This window comes from Hippoglossus hippoglossus, chromosome 22, assembly GCF_009819705.1.
Source record: "Hippoglossus hippoglossus isolate fHipHip1 chromosome 22, fHipHip1.pri, whole genome shotgun sequence".
NCBI lineage: Eukaryota > Metazoa > Chordata > Actinopteri > Pleuronectiformes > Pleuronectidae > Hippoglossus > Hippoglossus hippoglossus.
The window spans coordinates 16,315,814-16,336,088 of record NC_047172.1 but is presented as its reverse complement, the minus strand read 5'-3'; the positions used below and the strand labels follow the sequence as shown (position 1 = coordinate 16,336,088).

Sequence of the window (20,275 nt, the reverse complement as noted above, 5' to 3'; positions counted from 1 at the left end):
TGAGACTATAATGAAAACAAGCATTCAGACTGAGGTAAATTTCACTGGCTAATGCTATTATAATTCTGACGTCAGTAACTTTTACTTTTAAAAGGATATATTGGCCCTCAGTTCAGTTTCTTAAAAGAATACATTTATGATATGCCTTCAGAATCAGTGAAGTGATGGCAGGAAATGAGGATATGAGGTAATAACATGCAGAAAACCACATTGTGGAACATGGCATTGGCAAACACTGTTCAACAGCAGTTCAGAATGTCTACAGTTATTGAAAAAAAGAGAAAGAAACAAGTCTGTTTCAGTCTCTGGTGATGAATAAAATGTCAGTGATGTCAAATCACATGCATTTCAACAAAATGACCATTTTTTATTCCAGGGCCCAGAATGACAAATGTGTTTTTCAAAGTTTTGTAAATGGCATCGATGTCTCTAGCAGCCTAGAGGGCAAGTGGACCAACCTGACAGTCGCGCTTCAGCCTCTGCATAATGTTTGACTCGGAGAGAGCTGTTGAGAAAACAGAAACACAGCTAATGCAACCATAAGAATAACAAGACAGTGCTGCACGCTTGCCTTTATTGTTTCATTTCGTGTCATCGTTTTCTCTGAGAAGATTAACTGGCGTGACCTCAGCAGTAAAGTGTCAGTTGAATGCCAAACTTTCCCGCGAATGTGCTGACGTTTATCATACTTCTGATGGTGCCACAGGGGAACGGGGGTTTGCAGCCACAAGCCCTGATTTACACCTTCTACGTCTCCTGGCCGTAAACATTTGCCCTCTACCACTGGGTCTTTCAAGACCTAATGATTTAGATGAATCATAGACAAAGTGCTGAAGTTCTCCTTTCTGCTGCCACACAGTGACCTGCTGAGTCAGGACTCTACAGTGGCAGCTCACCACAAACTGCACGAGATGCCGGCCTCAAATTGGATGTCCGGCTCTGATCACCTATTCCTGGGCTAAACGCTGTTCATCACTAATTTACTGTTTGCCTTCATGTGGGGAAATGTAATTGGACATGTCAGTCATCTCTGTTTTTACTCATGCACGACCAAACACAAGAAGGAACATTTTGCTTTCAATTTTGCTTTGCAAGCTGAGAAGATTGAAACGCATCTGTATCAGTCTCATTAAGTAAACTGAGGTGGAGAGGAGAGAGACCGAGAGGCAACATGTAAGAAACATTAAAACACTTTTCAAATTGCTCAGCCATTAGTTTCCACCTCGTAACATCAGATTTGCATATCTGCGTGTTTTATATGTGTGTTTTACCTGTTTATTATGCGCTTGCAGTCGGGGTGCCTTCGCTCACACATTTGTCTTTGTTGTGTGTGTTATTACCTTCGGGAACATCCATCACGCTGCTTAATGCAGCCGAGTAATCACCTGCTCAGAGTCATTTCTGGTGCTTTCCTAAACCGCAAACAGAACGACTTGGCCTACTCAGCACGTTGTTTTTCTTACAGGGCCTGAGGAGGCGTCATTCATCAAGCCCTGTGTTGACCCAGTCAGTGCCCGATATGAATGAAGCAGCGACATTAACAAATAAATGTGCTGTTGTTGGCTACTCTTTGCAGTTCACCCTTCTCATAGCCCGGGGATGGTGTGGATGGAGCAGACCCCTCCAGACAGCGCCGGCACCTTCCTGTATTTTTTTTAAAACTGCTGTGAATGATTCAAACGCTCTGCAGCTGCTTTATTCCTCCGACGTGACATAGCCAGCTGAGAAGTGGATCGATGCACCCCACTGTAATGCAGACGTATTATCGGTCTGTGAGGTTTGTCTGTGTGAGAAATCCTTGTGAATAATGTGGGCGATATCACCTTGAACAACTTCAGCAGTGGGTTCAGTGGTTACATAATGGTTACACACACACACACACACACACACACACACACACACACACACACACACACACACACACACACACACACACACAAACCACAAACAAAAACGTAAGAGCAAATGAGATCAGAGGGAGCAGATAAACTAGGAGATCCATTATCCCGACTGCAAGCAGAGCCAGATATGCCAGGAATACAGACGCAGTATTAAATTAACTCTAGATTTGATTTGTCTGATAGACTTAGACATTTCCTCTTGGATGCATTTAATGTCACAGTGGTTTAGCAGTTTTGACAGTGTGCAGGTAAAGCGCACTACTATACCACCACTGGAGTAAACATGTGCGTCAGAGTGATGAACGTGTGTGAGGCTTGGTTAGTTTTGGATGTTGGACATTGCTGCTTGATGACATCTAGGTTTCTAATTGTGTTCCCGACAAACTGGTGCATGTTTAGTGCTGTATTCGTCTAAAGAGGTGAATCCGGGTAAAAACCTACTTCAGTTGGCACGTCACTGTGTTTACATGACATCATGGTCAATTTATAGCCACTGTCAACACAACTCAGTGTCTGGAAACATCTGAATGCTGTCCCATGGAAGACATTTGTCAGGTCTAACGAAATTATACAAGTGTTCTCATTACTTAGGTACAACAGCATAGGCTTAGAGACAAGACATGTGTAAAAGAGAGCCAGTGCTTTTTGAAATGTAAGGAGTCTAATATCCGTACTCTGTATTTATTTTGTCCATATGTGCACGTCTTCTGAAAGCTTAAAGATATGGATGAAACAGAGCAGTACCACCAGAGATTAGGGGGGGGGGGGGGGGGGGGGGGGGGTGCAGTGTAGACAATAGTAAAAGCGATACGACCATAGGACGTGAGGAAGGAATCTCAACAGTGGCGTTTGTCGTCAATTTCTCTCATAGGTAATATTAGTGAAAAGGCTTTTACCGTCCACGTGTGGCAATGTCTTTGATGGCCTCACAGACGCATCACTGTATACAGTACAATGCAGCCCCCACTATCACAATGTCTAATGGTCTCATGAAAGACACCATCAAATTGTATAATGGAAAATGTTGGATTCAAGCTTTGGAAGGGTGACGAAAAGGCTATTTCTGCGTCTGCTGCATTAGTGTTGAACACTTGTCTCCAAGGGCTGTATGTCTCAAGAGGTTTTGTACAATTGGAAGGTTCCTGGTTCATTTCTCTACTTTCACAGTTTCAAGTGTTGGACTCTCCTTGAGCACAAGAATGAACTCCTAATTTCTCATCAGTGTATGGATCCATGGGAGAATGACATATACATTCTGAGCACTTCTGAGTGGTCGATAGATTAGAAAAAGTGCACGGCCCTATATAGATGCATCCCATTAACCATTAAGGCAGAGCCATTCATTTAGTCCGCCCACCACTTTGATCCAGACTGAAAAATCTCAATCCTTATATATGTAGTCTGTGGTTAATGTTAACAAGCAAAACATAGCATCATTTTATCCCAGAGGCTCTAAGCAGGCCTTCAGTATGTTAGTCAGGTTTAAACACATATCCCCCATTTCTAAATTGTACAATGCTGAATTTGCTTTGCAACATTTTGTCAAAGCTTATACCTGTAACCTTCTGCATTTGTGTCACCATCTCCCTCCAGCAGAGATGGTGGAGCAGCAAATGATCAGCTGGAAGACGTGTATCAAAGTTTAAAAGCATTGCCACCCTTTGTTCCTCGGTTCAGGATTTTTTATATTTTTATTTCTAACTCTGTTGATACTGCTTTAAACTGTTCCGTACTGTATCTATGGTGTGTGTGTGAATTGAATTTGTTGGAAAGGAATTAGTATTTTACACTAACCACAAATATAAACAATATTTTTTGTTAATCTGAGACGTGGATTCTGTAAAAACCAGGAAAAGATTTGGATTCTAAGTGCTCACTGTGTGTTTCTTGTAATGCTGACACACTTTGAATGAGAAAGTTCTGTTAGCTCTCTTCCATTAGGTCCCCACACTCAACAGTGGTTCCTGTGGGATTTGGTACGTGCATCATTCAACGATGACAAGGAGCCCAGAGCACATCAGTCCGCCACAACAAGACATGTGAGATGTGTCTTTTACACATGTTGTCCGGCCACAGCCATTTGAGAGCGACGATAAGGCCGGATAGTGAATGACTGGAATGAATAGATAGCTGCGACTGCATTCTCATTACAAGGACAAACCACGTACAGCAGGAGGCTGATATCTCTGGCACAGCCCCATTCCGCTGTTTCCAATTTGAATAAAGAGGGGAATAATGCTTAAAGCCTTTCCCCACGTGGATATTGGTTTGTATGGGACAGCGACCCGTGAAATGAATATTTTTATGAAATGAGATTTGTTTTACACAAAGAGGAAGGCTCGCTTTTTTCCAGTCGACTGAGAACACACCCGGCACAGGAGAGAAGAGGTATTGTATGATGAGCATGTGTGAAGCTCGGAAAATGATCTTACCTGAGAAAAAGAGATGAGAAGAGGGATCGAGAACAAGAGGGTAGAGTAGAAGATGAAAGGAGAGTAAGAGAAGAGTAAACAGTAGAGAATTGGAAGAATATAAGAAGGTGGTGAAGGTCATGGTGAACAAGAAGATAACTGAGAGGCTGGGCTAATATAAGATTACTCAGACAATTTGAAAGTGTGTTTTGTGATTTGATGTGACTGTGCAGATCAGACTGAGCAGCTGCGTTATGCTCGTTTTGTGAAGCTCCTTTAGCGAGAGGTTTTCTATTGCATGAAATATATATTTTTAAAATGATTATCATTTGAATCTCTGAGGAATTTAATTTGATATGAATCTTGAGAAAGTATTTTTGTTAAGCAGATAAACTAAATACAAGGTAAAGGAACAGATCTGTCTCCCAAACGGCCAGGGCAAATACACCAATTAAAAAAATTCTCAGGCTCCCAGAGGCTTATAAGTTTAGGACCCAATGGGAAATAAGCATTAGAGTCCTTGACCGGCAGAGCTCTGTTTAGTTCACAAGTATAAAACTTTTACATTTGAAAATCATGGTCTCTTTATGTAGAAGAAATCAGACACATAATACTTCAACTGCACCTACACTGTTAACCTTTGCTGTATTCTTACAGTTAAATTCCACAAAATACGCAGTGAAAATACCAACAAAATGTGCAAAACATTTTTACATTTAATTACCACAATTTGAATGGCATTGTGGGTAAAGTGCAGTAAGTGGGTAAAGAAAATAGTCCACAAAACACTTTGGGAGTTTCAGGGGTAAACAGCGTTGCGAGCTTGTGCAGTGTGTGTGCACAGACACGGCTCCGAGCTGAGGACCACAGAGGACATTTAGGCTAAAAACATGGTGTAAATGACGCTATTTCGAGTCAGATTTAAATGTTGGGGCTTACGGACACTTGGATGACGCCACAGGAGCAGTATGGAGGCATTTCATATATTTTTCTGTTGTTTTTTTACATTTGAAGCAGTGGTCGACATTTACTTCAATTGTATTGGATTAAAACCAAACTTACATACAGCACATCAGTGTGATTAAAAACTACCTAAAATGACAGAAATCATCTTTGTATTGAAAGCATACTTTCACTTTTTAGTTGGTCCATGCATGTCCCCTCTGCTAACATGGGGGATGTAGTGTTTACGTCCCTTACTGCAGCCAGCCAACAGGCGGCAGTGGAGATACATTGGCTTCACTTGTGGAGAACTGTCATCTTGTCCTCTTCATGTACAGTCTATGCTTGGCCCTGATGTTAAAGCACAGTATTATAAATTGGCATCTAATTCAAATTATATCCAATCTAACCTAACCCTTGGATGTTTGGCATGTAGAAAAGTTGGAGATTTGCTGTGCCTTCGCCTGGTTGCTATGGTATGATTGGACAATTTCTGCCCAGGGGCGGGGTTTCATGAATTACCCATTTCCAACCAATTGTGGTAATAATAATAATATTTTTTGGTGATGAAACATTATTTCTGTGGGGCTTTTCAATAATGCTAAAATGGGGCATCAAACTAAAATTATACATTCATAGTGAATTAAATTGGACGATTTTGATGAAATTGGACAGTGATTCATAACAGACGGTGAAAATAATGCTGCGAAAACATCATCCCACCGGGAATAACCCAAGAAACCATTCTGGTCTGAGCCACATTGTCATTATAAACCCAGACAGCCCACCCCTTCTTTCTCGTGTCTCATTCACCTTCATTTTTCCCCTTAATCAAGGCAGGGACCAGTATCAGGGTTACACATTTACCCACCTTTCCAGTGAAGGGGTGGATGAATTTTTTTCACTGAGATCATAAATCCCCTCTCTATACCTGGTCGAGCACTGTTAGAACGCGCGGCGGTTTGCTATAGCCGGCTCCCCTGGCCCGAGACTATAGATCTGGATTGACAGCTGCTCGTGTCGTGTCTGCCACTGTTAATTATTGAAGGATTTGGGCTGACGGCGAGCAGCTCTGCCAAGCGACCTTGAGCCCTGCTGGGGCCGAAGGACTTCCAACTAAAAGCCTGCTCCCCTGTCACGGCAAGCAAGAGGCACTTCAGCCAGGCTGCCCAATTGCTTCATAAGAGAGATTGATAGATAACTGCATGTGCCACATTGCTGGAGAGTATTCCCCTTCAGAATCTGATGTGCTTTAAATATGGATTCCCACTCGTCTGCCTAGTTTTTATGCACCATGTGGATCATTTGACCAACACTGTGACCTAAATGTACAAGAATTCCCTTTGGAGTACTACACTTTTGATATCTGATATCTACGGTGGCCCTGAGAGCTCAAAGCAGTACAACTTTAAAGACCACATCTAAATAGATACAACACGTGCAAATGGAGGCAAATAGAAAACCAACACTCCCATACAACACATCACAAATAATTATGTCACAACTAAAAGCTTTGATAAATTTTAACTTTCAAAGACACTGAGAGGATTTTACATGCTTTTATTTCATCATGCCTTGACTATTGTACCAGCCTCTTTACTTCCCTAACACAAAAAGCTATTGATCGACTCCAGACTGTACAGAACTCTGCTGCCAGGCTTAGAACCAGAAACAAAAGCCATGACCACATCACTCCTGTTTTAGTGTCTTTACAGTGGCTCCCTGTATGTTTTAGGATTGATTTTGAGATTTTACGGATTACTTTTAAAGCTCTCCATGGCTTTTCTCCCAGATACATATACACGTACATTGAGACCCTCGGGCAGAGGTCTTCTCTGTTTTCCAATTACTAGATTAAAAACTAAAGGGGAGCATTTGCTGTGAGGGCTCCAAAACACTTGAACTATCTGCCTGAGGAAATCAGGTCAGCTGAGTCAGTGATCTCTTTTAAATCCCTTGTTAAAACATACTTTTATCGGAGAGCCTTTCCTCATTTTACCAGAATTTTTTTTTTTCCATTTAAAATAATTGTATCTCTTTCAGCGTTCTTTTAAATGAATACCATCTTTTAATATTGTGATTCTAAAATGTTTGCTGTGCTCGTGATTTTATGACCTGCTGCCCTCGTAAAGCACTTTATAACGTGGATTTTGAAAAGTGCCCTATAAAGTCATTATTATTATAATTACTCACAACCCAAAAGGGGACACTAAAAAGGGATAAACGTGACACTTAAGCCTGCCGATTCAAATAATCTGGTGAAATACACTTAATTAAATGAGAAACAGGCTCACTTCATGTTGGCGTTCAATATAACATGCTTTATAATTAGCTGGATCAAACAGATGAGAAGTTGTTTTCACAAGTTCTAATCGACCTTTAACTTTTTCTGAACAATAAACTAACGAGCACTCAAGTCAATCACTTTACCTGCATCACTGTGTGTGTGTGTGTGTGTGTGTGTGTGTGTGTGTGTGTGTGTGTGTGTGTGTGTGTGTGTGTGTGTGTGTGTGTGTGTGTGTGTGTGTGTGTGTGTGTGTGTGTGTGTGTGTGTGTGTGTGTGTGTGTGTGTGTGTGTGTGTGTGTGTGTGTGTGTGTGTGTGTGTGTGTGTTGATTTGGACTACAGTCTGTTTAGGATTTGGGTGGTGTAAATAAATTATTTCATTTGTATTCAACCCGGGCACAAAGAATTCAACCCACTGCAACACTCTAAAAGAAGGGAAAACCTCTGACCTGGCAACCCTACATGTCAACAACAAGTGTGTCTCAGCCATGTTCATCACTTTTTAGTGTCCCCTAAAACATTTCAGTTGTGTTGTGAGTATTTGGTAGTGTTGTGAGTATTTCGTGTTTTGGGAGTATTTGCAGTGTGTTTTGTATTTGTACTGCATGTGTAGTCAAATTGATGATGTGATTCTATTTGCATGTGTTGCATCTATCTTAAATTGTAGTGAGTTGAGCTCTCAGGGCCACCGTCGTTATCTCTTCTACGTTAAATTCTAAAACAGTTTGCAGCGTGTCATACATAGGCTGAGACGGCACAAGAAAGAGAAAGGCAGACAGTGAAAAATCCTTGACGGCATCATAGAAAGAAAACCTACTTGGAAGGAGCTCTTGATATGAAGTAAGTTTAATAGTTTATCCACAGTGACAGAGTAGATAAGGAAACAGAAGAAGCTGGAGAATGATGGTGTATTATGTGTCGTGCAAGAGAGGAATGGCGCTGAGATAGTGGGGAAACTCCTGCTCACTGCAGCCTCTCATTACCTCTTGCTCCTCTTCTCTTCATCACTCTCCAAGTGTTGAGTCCAGGATCCAGACTCCAGTCCCCAGGTTTTTGCTCGAGCCATGCTGTTGGATCCAGCAGCAAATGCCTGTTTATCCTGCCTCTCCTCTCTCCCCTCTCCTCTCCCTCTCTCACTGTGCACTGCTCTGCTCTGCTGCAGTGGATGGTCCTCACCGTGCGCTCACAACTCGTCTCCGTGGAGGAGATCTGAGCATCTCACTGTCGTTTTCCCACCCTCCTGCTCTCCCCCCTGTTCTGCCCCTCGTTCCTTTGCCACCGCACCATCAGAGGGGTCTGGATAAATGTGAGGGAAAAGTCATAGGATAGAAGAGGGAGAGAGGGAAAGAGCTCAGGAAGTGTTTAATCCAACATCTCCTGCACACATGACTGTGTGATGCTCCACTGTCTCCGGGTGACAGAGATGCTCGTGCTCTTAGATGCCTCCTGCGTTTAGACTCTGTTCCAGGTAAGTTCTTCCTCTGGCTTGATCTGTTTGGTCTTATTCTGCATTTTGATGTAAAAGGTGACTGAGGAGCATCAATGGCTTATTTCCCCCTCAGGGTGTGGGAGTAACATGTTCTAATGAGGGGATGGTATTTTGGCTGAGATTGTGTGGTCTATTATAGAGTATGTTATGGATACGGCATATGTGTATGTATGTGCCAACTCTGTGATTCCATCATATTTTCCAAAGAGCTCTGCAATGAATTCTGCTCCACTGCAGCAACTTGAAAATCATCTCTTTTCAAATATTGAGGCCGGATCAGCTGTGTTTACCCTCTTGTACTGTGCACGATTTGCATGTTCCACACACTGTCGTCCACGATCCAATCTGTAATTGGGCATCAGGGAGTGGTAGTGGATGTATTAACGTGTATTGGAGTCGCTCAGAGTGTGTGCCCTGGGGTGGGCCAGTGGGTGGGTATAAAAAAAAAAGTGCAGCATTATAAATGTTACCTTTTTGTTTGGGGGAAACCCTTTGGAGATGTTGTGCGTATGGAGTGCCGCACAGCATGGATGATAACAAGGAAATTCTGTGCGTGCACGGTCGAGGGCGCACGCTCACCCGCGCATGTGTGTGTGTGTGTGTGAGCGCGTGCATGTGGGTGTGTGGGCAGCTGTATGCATGTAATGTAAACTCATGGAGGGGAAGAGCGCTGCGTGGGCGGCTTGTGCGTCATTTTTGTGTTTTGTGAATGAAGTGCTTTTAGTGTGCGGTCAAGGAGAAAGAAAGTGCACGTGTGTTGACATATGTTTCCTCTGTTGTGTGTGTGTTTCCCTCTCAAGCACTATTATTTGCTGGCTCCCATCCACTTGAATGTGGTCGTGGGCTAAGACCTCAGCAGCACACACACACACACACACACACACACACACAATCACTTTTGGGGAAACACTCCTCTACAGTACAGTGGCGTCTCTTCATGAGGTAATGCCTGGCGTTCCTCTGTGGGTGGTGACTCGGTGACGATTTACAACCCAGGCTCGGGGGTTCTCACCACCCCTGGTGTAAATCAACCCGCTTGGCGAAGCACAGAGCCACTGCAGCCAGTTTGGAGGAGATGCTCTGGACGTTCATGTCCACTGCTGCACTGCAGACAGATTCTCTCTCTCCAAAGTGTTACTCAGCCACAGACAGCGTAGGCTTGGTTAGAGAGCCTCTTCATCTATCAGTCCCTGCTATTTGAACAGATGCTCGTAATCTGAAGTAACTTCCAGCACGGCGGTGTGGTGTTTTTGCAGGTGCGGGCGGACCTATCTGATGGGAATTGATGCCTGTGTGTGGCGTTGTGATTGCCGTACTAGAAAAACTGATGCCGCTATGCTGAAGGATCAGGTCTCTAGGTATTAGTTGAAAAACGATTTCAGCATCTGCCATATAATGAACATAGTGATAATCAATCCCCAGCACATGTTGTGGCTCATCTGTCTTTCCCTAGTGAAGCTCATTAATTGGAATTAGAGGGCCTTCGTTTTCAATGGGGCTTCCCCCTACATGTAAACAGTACAATTCTGTGCCTAATACTGTACTGTTACGTCATTACAGTAGACTGCTGCTGTAGTATTAGGCACAGTGCTATACTGCAATAAGTGTATGTAAGGCAGAGCAATGGGAATCCTGGTTCAAGTCACAGTGACAGAAACCATCTGCTGAAGTGTTTTTGCGACAGGTCGCTGTGTCACACATAGCTGGGTGTATTCCTGCAGAGCACAGGTGCTTCTTTAGCCGCTCTTATGTTAACATGCATGTGTTATAACATGTCTTCCTGCAATACTAAAGAAATAATTATAGAACCAAGGACAAGTGTCACTGCGGTGATGAAGTGGTCCCCTTCAATCCGTGTCTCACACTCAGGAAGCATAGCTCATAGTTAATGCAAATGGAAGGAGGAGGTGTTCATGAATTTGTACGTGACTCTATAGAGGACAATCGTGAACACACGTAAGAGTTTGGAGGACTAGATGTAAACAATTAAGGGGGGTGAGGCTGTGGAGGACAGGTTCCCACTGGAGTCTTTCTGTGTGGAGTTTCCATGTTCTCCCTGTGTCTGTGTGGGTTTTCTCTAGGTAGGTTAGGTTAATTAGAGACGCTACATTGACCTTCGGTGTGAATGTAAGCGTGAATCCTTTGGTTGTACACTCTGTGATACACTAGAGATGTGAGTGTTGTGTTGTGTTGTGAGTATTTGGTTGTGTTGTGTGACCCTCAAAGGATGAGTGGTACAGATAAATGCAACGGACGGACAAGCTATTTTCCAGATTTTTATATATGTAGCATCTATTTCGCCACATTTTTTGGGCTATAAAAATGTAATAATGAACAAATTAGATTGTAGATCTAATTTAGCCAATGGCCAAAAACAACAACATAAAAATGATATTGCCCTCAATACCTCTCTATAGAGAAAGGAGAAACTGTTACATAATTTATCACATATTTTGCCAGGCTATGATTTGGTCTGGTATAATGATGTGCAAACATGTTTTGTTGACTTATCTGAAAACTAAACATTAAACCATTAAACACATATTTCATGGTCTGGTGCATGGGTAGAAATTCAACCATTAAAATATTATATTCTTCCTCTAAAACCATTTTGTGCTGGGATTGGCACACCTGCCAAAGAAATCAAACAAGCGGGGCGAGACCGAGCTTTATCACCACACCCTCAGATTTTTACTCCACAGACTGTTTTCGCTCATGGCCTCCTGCAAGTGTGATGAAAATAGCAGGCAACCGCACCGGTCATTAGAGCTTTGCGTTTGCAGTAGTATCCGAGTTAACCACATCTGCCAGCTTGGCTCGTAACTTGATGACACCACCAGGCAATAATAACATTTGGTTTTGTTTTTAATCTCAAGCCTTGCACACTCTGTTTGCACACAAACAACACGCAAAGCAGTTAAACCCAAAACCTCCATCACGCTTCAGTGAATTTACCTTATGTAGATATATGGAGTGCACATTAACCTGGCTGACGATGGCAGGCTATCGACTGACTGACAATGAATCGGAACGAACCAGGACTGAGACACATGCAGCTGTTGGTCTGCTGAAAACGACGCTGTCACATTTACTTTTAGCAAGATGCGTTACTCTCGAGTGGCGGCTGGATTTGACTGGGCCAACAGGTTGATTACATAATGTGTTTTCCTTCGGTCAATTAGCATGTTGTCTGTGTGTCATGTTCGCTTTGGCTGTTTGGCTTATTCCACTTCCGTTTGATGTTTTTCCCAAGAGTAGCGAATGAAGGACAAATTGATATTTATGTACACACACATGCACACAAACACAGACACACACATTAAGTAATGCACAGATGGAAGAAGCGTTCTGAGCGTTGTTGGCAGCTCACGTTGGCTATCTGGGACAATGGACAGCTTTTGATGGCAATGGTCCTGAACACTCCAACGCTGACGCTCATCGACGACAAAAACAGCCCAAAGTGTTATCATCCCTCCTCCCCCATCTCGACATGCAGCTGTAGCTGTGAGACCACGTACAGAATATTGCCATCAGCACCTTGCAATACTAATCTACATCACTTCACATGAATTATACGTGCGGTGGAGAAATCTGTAATGACTATGACAAGGAGCTATTCATTCAATTTGTGCAAGACGCCTGGAGTCACGCGTCTTGAAGCGAGTTATAAGGAAAACCAGGGGTCTTATAAGCGTTACGAGCCCGTGAAGGTTTGCAGATAGTTAATTGGTTTTTGAAAATGCGGTTGACGTGGATACAGGTCTGTTTGCGTCGTCAGGGCAACAAATCCTGTTTGCAGCGCTCCCGGTTTCATGGTTCGCGGCCCACTCACGTTGATTTGCAAAGATTAAGGACGCATGTTTCCACAGTCCAACAGGGAGCGTCTACTGGAACGACGGTGAAGTGACTCTGAAAACGTGTTCCTTATGTAAAGAGACACTAATTCTTTATTTCTGTTGCAACGCAGCTGCAGGAACTTTGCAGGGAAGGAACGTGTTTGACTGAATGAGATAGAAACGGGCTGACAGCTTAATCTGAAAGAATTTAATTTGTCATGGATCATTGTTTCAGCAGCTGACATGGATGAAGACTATGGCAGGGCACTTTCTTATTTTTGGAATGAGAATAATGTGCCACAGCTCTGGATGAGTGCACGAACTGTTGGACACACAGATGGTGGCCTGGCTTGTTATATGAATTCCCCGGTCAGTACATGTTGTTCCACTGTGCGTCCTCTCGCTGGAGATGGTCAGTAGCTGGTGTCAGATGTGTCAGTTTGCAGCATGTGTGTGCGTTTTTTTTTATGTGTTTTATGTGAGGCTGAACAACTGTCAGTGCACAATCTGCTGGGTTCATTTTTTTAGCCTCCAATCAGTGTCCGACTGATTCCATCAGCCTCTCTCCTTTTAGAAAACACACAAACCTGCAGAATGCTAGAGAGGCTGTGAACAGTCACCTCTTCAGAACAGGCTTCCCTCCCTACGGAGAATCTTGAACCGAACCCAAAAGAAACACAGGAGAACAAAGTCCTCTCTTCTTTTTTCCTCAGGCTTCCTCTCTCTTTCTCTCTCTCTTTCCTCTTCATCTCCCCCCCGCCCTTTCTACATCTTCTCTCTCTCCTCTTCTCTGGCCAGTTAGTTAGTTTGAATGCAGCCTGAGCAGGTGTCAGAGCTCAGCCTCTGAGCCACAGGTCGAGAATTAAAGCCAAACGTCTCATGCACGGAAAACTAAACAACCTCCTTTGCTTCCTGAAAGTTAGACTCCAATGAGCTGCGATTCTCTCTCCCTTTACCTCCACCAGCAGCTTGTTGACACACCTTCACGCCTCTGCTAGCCACCAAGTCACAGGATGATAAACTGCTGTTCGCTCGGGCACGCCACCATTCTACCGCTACCTTTTGCTAGTGTAACAGGTTCACGCGTGTGTTTTGCATTGCACTACCTTTCCGCAGTATGGCTGCGTCCACATAGTGTGTCAAAACTGTTTTATTTCTGTAGCCCATTTCCCACAATGTGGAACCATCACACCACAAACCATTCAGTCCTGTTTCAAAGGAGTAATTCAACATTTAACTTACAGAGACTGAGACGAGACAATTGATTCATTCTTTACTGTTATCGTGATGCTAAAGACATTATTTATTTTGTTGTATTTATCATTTTTGTACTTCAGTTTTAAACATGTTGAACAATGAGCTATAGAGGTTTGGCAGGCTATTGTTTTCCATCTATTTCTAATATGTTATGCTAAGCTAAGCTTCCCAGCGTAAACCTTTTTTAAACTTTCACTTTAAATTTGGACTAATCAGGGGAGGATATCTGAATATTACAACCTACAATAGATTTCAAATATCAGCAGTCACTTTTTGTAATAAATGTTAAATTTTTTGGGCAAAAGACATTTGGTCGTGGAGGTTCCAGAGGATCAGGATCACAAACTCTGCAAAACTTCAAACCTACAGTTCTCCATCTTCAGTCCTTGTGGGAATCCAAAAGTTTTCAAAGACACTGAAGATATTCGGCTGAATCTGGAAGAAGTTATATGAAATGATGCCCAAGACAACCAGGGTGTGATGCAGCTTTGCAGCCACATAGATGCTTGGGTTTGATTGATTTACTCATAATCTGTGGCTTAAATGAAGAATCAGAAGATGATTCACGATATTAATGATTTGATAAAACTGTAGAATAAGATTTTTTCATTTTTTTCTGTACCTTAGAAGAAGTTAAAGTGCATGGGGATATTATATATTATGTTATTAGAGTAGAATTGTATTGGTAGGAACTGCACTTCCTGACACAACATATTGCATTGATGTATATTGTCATGTAAGGACTTATCCCATCACACCATCACCACTAAACACAGTTCCTTTCTTTGCAATAAGGTTTAAAATCCTGTCTGTTTGACACCACATCACAGGACCTTGCTCCTTTAGTTGCCATGGAGACACCATTAGGCAGTGGTGCCATACCGATTTTTGTATTTCTTTGCATAACCCCACGCCAAACCTGCTTGTCAGGCGGCTCGGCGGTGCCAACTTCCTGCGTGGGTGTGTGGATGGGTGCACATGCACGTTTTTTTCTGACTGAGAGCGAGTGGGAGTGAAAAGAAAAAGAGATATCAAAACAAGGTGGGAGGGACAGAGAGAATGAACAAAAGAGCGGGGAAAAGAATGAGAGGAGTGAATGATGGAGACGACGTGCAGGAAACGTACACAGAAGTAAACTGTACACACACACACAAACACATACACACGCATCCTCCAGCAGAGATGACTAGATACGGACGTGTGAGTGAGCAGGAGTGTGGGTGGAGGGATGCCGCAACAGTGCAGCTTATTTTGCTTCAACCCCCTCTCAGGGGCTTCTCCCTGCATTACTTCAAGTTTCCTGTGAGGCCACTTCACACAGTGTGATGCCAAATACAGACTCACTCTCATTATAGTCACACATGAGAGTTTGATTACGACTCTTAACGATTTTCAAATCCCAGTAAAACATATTGATTTGTTTTCTGAGAGTTTTCAGTGCAGTGTAATACCGTTTTTAAAAAACGGGGCTAATTTGTCACCTTGTTTTCACCTAATCCCCATCACTCACTGTGCATAATCATTGTGAGTGACCCAATTTGGGTTAATCCATTGGGCTATTTGCTCCTTCAGAAAACTCAAGTTACTACATTAATAGTCTGATTTCCTTTACTGCATTCATTGGCAAATAGAATATTAACATATTCAATGCTCAGTGAATGATTTCTGGTATTTCTGCAAAGTATACAAAGGCACATACATATTTACATGTAGTCTGAAGAGAGTATTATATTATTAATATTATATAATACGTTCTATTGAGTTTCACTGTTTTTATACAATAAGAAAAGACACAAAACATATGAGTTAATCATCCCTCCAGCACAAAAAGCAAGTATGTTGAGAAGTGGAAATCCCCATTGCCTTCCCCACCCATCACAGGCTGAAGAACACATAAGGATAAAAGGTTGAAAATATTATGACATATTCATAAATTGAACAATTACATTTATACAAAATAAAAAAAAATTATAACATTAAAAAATAATAAAAACAAAAGCAATAGGGTCCTCGCACTGTCAGTGCTCAGGCCCTAAAAACAAAGAGGTTATTATAATGTAATAGCTCTTCGGACACAGTGAAGTGCTTTGTAATGCTCCTCGGATGCATTGTGGATTCTGGTCAGCAGATGTCACTGTCCATGTTTAATACTGTAAATGCATTATTAATGGTGTATTGGGTGTAAAAGGTTTTAGGGCTTTGCATTAAGGTAGGGTTCTCTTTGATAAAGCAAATGTCTTTGTAAGAAGCGTTCAAATCGGCCTTAGGATTTACTGTATATATCAAATTGGTGATGCTTTTGTCGCTGTCACTGATATGTCTCCAAAACAAGGAGTGAGGAATAGTTCAATATGTCAATTAACATGAAGCTATATTAATAATGATCATTTCTCTCTGCATGTTGCATCGGTCTTTACAACCAGTTCTGAATTCATGACTGGAAAATATCCTCATTTTCGCTTTGACATTTAAAAAAGAATTTGGCTTGTGTCATACATATTATGGAATATGTGGAACAGCTACTATCTTAATCAGGTAAGAACCCAAATGCTGATGCCACATGAGCGCAGATCCACAGTCTTTAATTTGCCTTACAGGTAGGGTGGACAGATTGGGAGTCAGGAAGGTCGCGCTCAGGGAAACGGACCAGACGAACTGGCACTTATCAAAGAGAGACTAAATGCACAGAGTTAACTATACATAGGTAAAACTAATCAGGGTGGGGCAGGTTATCGACGAAGGGCGGGAATGCAGTGAAATTCTCTGAAAAGAAAAAACACAGGTTAGTACAAAATAAAACAGGAAGTAATAAACTCAAATTGCCAATAACTGAGTCAAATCCAAGTCCAAAAGCTCAACAATGAGTCCAACAAAAGATCCACGAAGAAATAAAAAAGTCATGACACCTTTCTCATGATATATATTTACTATATATAACTGTAAATTGTACATAACGATCCACAATGATGTGCATAACAGCACGGCTTGTTCCCTTTGCACATAAACCTATCCAGTGTGTTTAGTTTACTGTTTCTAGATATATCACAGAAAGTAATTTTACTGCTCAACGGTCGTCTATCCACATGATGCAACCCTCCCTCTGTCGAGTGCCTCAGAATCATCGCTCCATCCGTACACAGCTCTCTGGTAAAGTGACACAACGTGAACTGTGATTGAGTATTGGGACCTTTACCATTTGTTTCACAAGAGGTTTGGTATATAAGGCCGGGAGTTCCATCAATCCTGCTTTACTTTACATTGCCATCACAGAGGGTGGAGATGCTGCGACCTGAGACAAATAGTCAGGACTTCTGATATGTGCCGGGGACGCAGTGGATGCACCTGTAGGTCAAAGGCGACACTGCGCAATCAGAGAGAAAATGGAGTGGCTGTTGCTAGGTTTTGAGATGGAGAGAATGGGGGGGGAAAGTGAGACCTGGTGAGCGAGATTTCACATCTGTCAAGTTGCATCAGTAGACGAGTGAGGAAGATGGCAGTGGCGGCTGTAAAGGTTTTGTTTTGGTTCCTTCATCGATTGATTCAACACAATTGAACTTCATCTTTATATAATCTAATGATTCCACAAATCTGTCTGTGACTTGCATATCTCAAAAGCCATTCAGGGAAGTGCAGTGTCACATCCGGACATGTGAAACATTCCAAAACTGTGAATAAACAGGCGAGCAGCTCTTTGTGCAGCAGCGGTGCTACAGTTTCAGAAAGAAAACTGCAACCAGCATCACCAAAGGCCAAACAAACAGCCCATTCCAATCAGCCATGTTTACAAGGGTTACTGGCAATAGTTGATTTGAATCATTTAATTTGTCTTTGGTGCTGGGTCTTTTGGGAACACAGTCCTCCGTGTGCGTGGTGTTTACCTGCAGTGTTTGTCTCTGCACAAACCAAAATTCAAACATCTGATAAAGATCCAGGATCGTTCATCACAGTTGTAACCGCTTTAAATGACTAAGTAATCATTGGCAGGGCACCACAGAGAGACGGTGTGTTTCTTGGTGCGGGGACTCAGGGGTTTTCAGGTGCAGATTTTTCAGCAGCTTGTGCCAAATCCTCGGTTATGCCAGGACACAAACTTCTGTGTACATACAGTATGAACACACTGACCCTCTGGATCTGTACCCTGACCAAAATGCTGAATGGAGTACTTTTGCTATTTCTCTTCTCCCCCGGAACACTTGTCTTTTTCTTTTCTTTTTTTTACCCCTCCCAATTTACTCTGTGCTTGCTCTCTCTTGCCCGCCCCCGTTCACAGAGGTACACGCACACATTTTCTCATCCGGATCCTGAGCCTCTCATTCCCACTTGTTTACTCTGTGTTTTTTCTTCTGCAGTATGAGCGCATCCAAACTTTAACATTGCTCCGGTCATCTTTAAAGAATCCAGCGTGGATTTTTTTTTGTGCTGTAAATTCTCTCTCTCTCTCTCTCTCTCTCTCTCTCTCTCTCTCTCTCTCTCTCTCTCTCTGAAAGTGTGCAGTTTGGCACCATCAGAAACTGAACTACACAAATACACCATCCTGATCTCCTTAATGGTATTAATGTATTCTCTCACAAGTCTTGCTGGTGTCTCTCTCTCTCTCTACCCATGCCTACACAAACCCCACATTAAAAACACAGCCAGTGCATTACAGACCATCTGAGGGCTGTTTGAAGCACCAGGGTTCTGACCAGACTCTTGCTCGCTAATGAGGAGTACGGGCGCTGCGGCCACATCACTTAGTTCAGTCATGTGATGCGCTGACCTGTTCTGAAATTAGCATGTGCATTGTGTCAGGCAAGACATGATTAGACCCGATGTGGTGACGTCAAAGGCAAATGTGCACTGGCCGCATTTTGCCACAGTCAAAGATTTTTATATATGCATTAGCCTGGCATTACTGACATGGTTTCTTATTCACATTGCATATACAGCATAGATAGTATGCATTAAAATTAGCATTAGATGGAATTGTGACCCAAGATGAACATAAGTAACCAAAGCTTGTTTGGCATGTTGTGAGGTTATGGTACTCTCTTGATGTTATGTTGTTTTGCATAGTCACTCGCTCCATTAAAGAGCTAAGTAGCAATTATGACACCAGCATCATGAGGGGTTAAACCTGCTGTGGTGATGAAGCCATTTTGTCTGTTCACAGTTTTTTTGTGTTTTCAAGTTTTTTAAGAAACGGCTGCAGGGGTGTGCAAAACAACTAATCTGCTTTTTGCAGCATCCCCAGCAACTCCAACAAACTTTACCTAATACAATACTTGAGCTTGTATTTAGTTACTGTACATAATTTCTAGCTAAGTATTAAGTATTAAGCCAGCATAACCAGGTTTTATTCTGAGTTGTTGTAAACTAGAGTGTGGCTCAGCCTGCAATTGACTAGCCAAGCCTGACCCAAACTCCACGGGTACTCTGGTTTTTGTATCCAAACCTGACACAACCCTGATATTATCTCCCGATACCGGCACGTGCAGTGTAAACAGTGAGGTAGATAGCCCGGCCAACGTGACCAAACTGAATATCATTTCTGAATTCTTGTCCAAACCCGACTCGAGCCTGTCAGGCCTGTCAGGCTGGGACAAACATTTCTCAGTGTAAACCCCACAGCTTCACTGTACTGTGAGACTGAGCTATCCGTAGACGGTCATTAAATGAGTCCAAACTGATGGCTGGTTGATTACTGTGTGTGGAGGATTTGGATTTATTCAACAGCACCTTTTGAAGGAGCTGGGTGTATTGTAATAACTAATTAATCAATTATGAGTAATTGATTGCGGAGTAACTGCAACATGATTGCTGCATCGTGTTTTTCTTTCCAGACACCAGCAATCACTGGATAGGCTGAATAGCTGGCTCCTGTTTGCGCTCTGCAGTTCACCAAATTGCTGGGTACAGTTGGTGAATCACAGCTGATGTCTTTGTCACACTCCAAACAGAATGACTGGGAGTCTTTCCTGGAGCTTTTCAGTCAGGACCAACTGGAATAAAGACGCAGGATGGGGCAGGGGTTTTTTTTTGCGTAAAGCTAAGGGAGGAGGAGAGGGGGTCGTGATTAAACAAGTTTTTGTCACTTGGAAGTGTGAAGCTGTTTCTTACTGCAGATATTTAGTTTAAAACTGATCAGAGAGGAAGTGTTATCCTTGAAGTGACC

At 42.6% G+C, this 20,275-nt stretch overlaps 1 protein-coding gene across 16 annotated transcripts in view; it reads left to right on the top strand.

Annotated features, from left to right (window-relative positions):
- dlgap2a (discs, large (Drosophila) homolog-associated protein 2a) overlaps window positions 1-20,275 on the top strand; it is a 172,102-nt gene that overhangs the window by 41,478 nt on the left and 110,349 nt on the right. For 2 of the 16 annotated variants that reach the window (XM_034575575.1, XM_034575574.1), the window contains exon 1: window positions 8,636-9,007. The exons of the other annotated variants lie outside the window; for them this stretch is intronic. The gene's annotated coding sequence lies outside the window, so the exon portion shown is untranslated. Of the gene's footprint in view, window positions 1-8,635; window positions 9,008-20,275 lie in introns of those variants that run through there. 16 annotated transcript variants of the gene reach the window in all.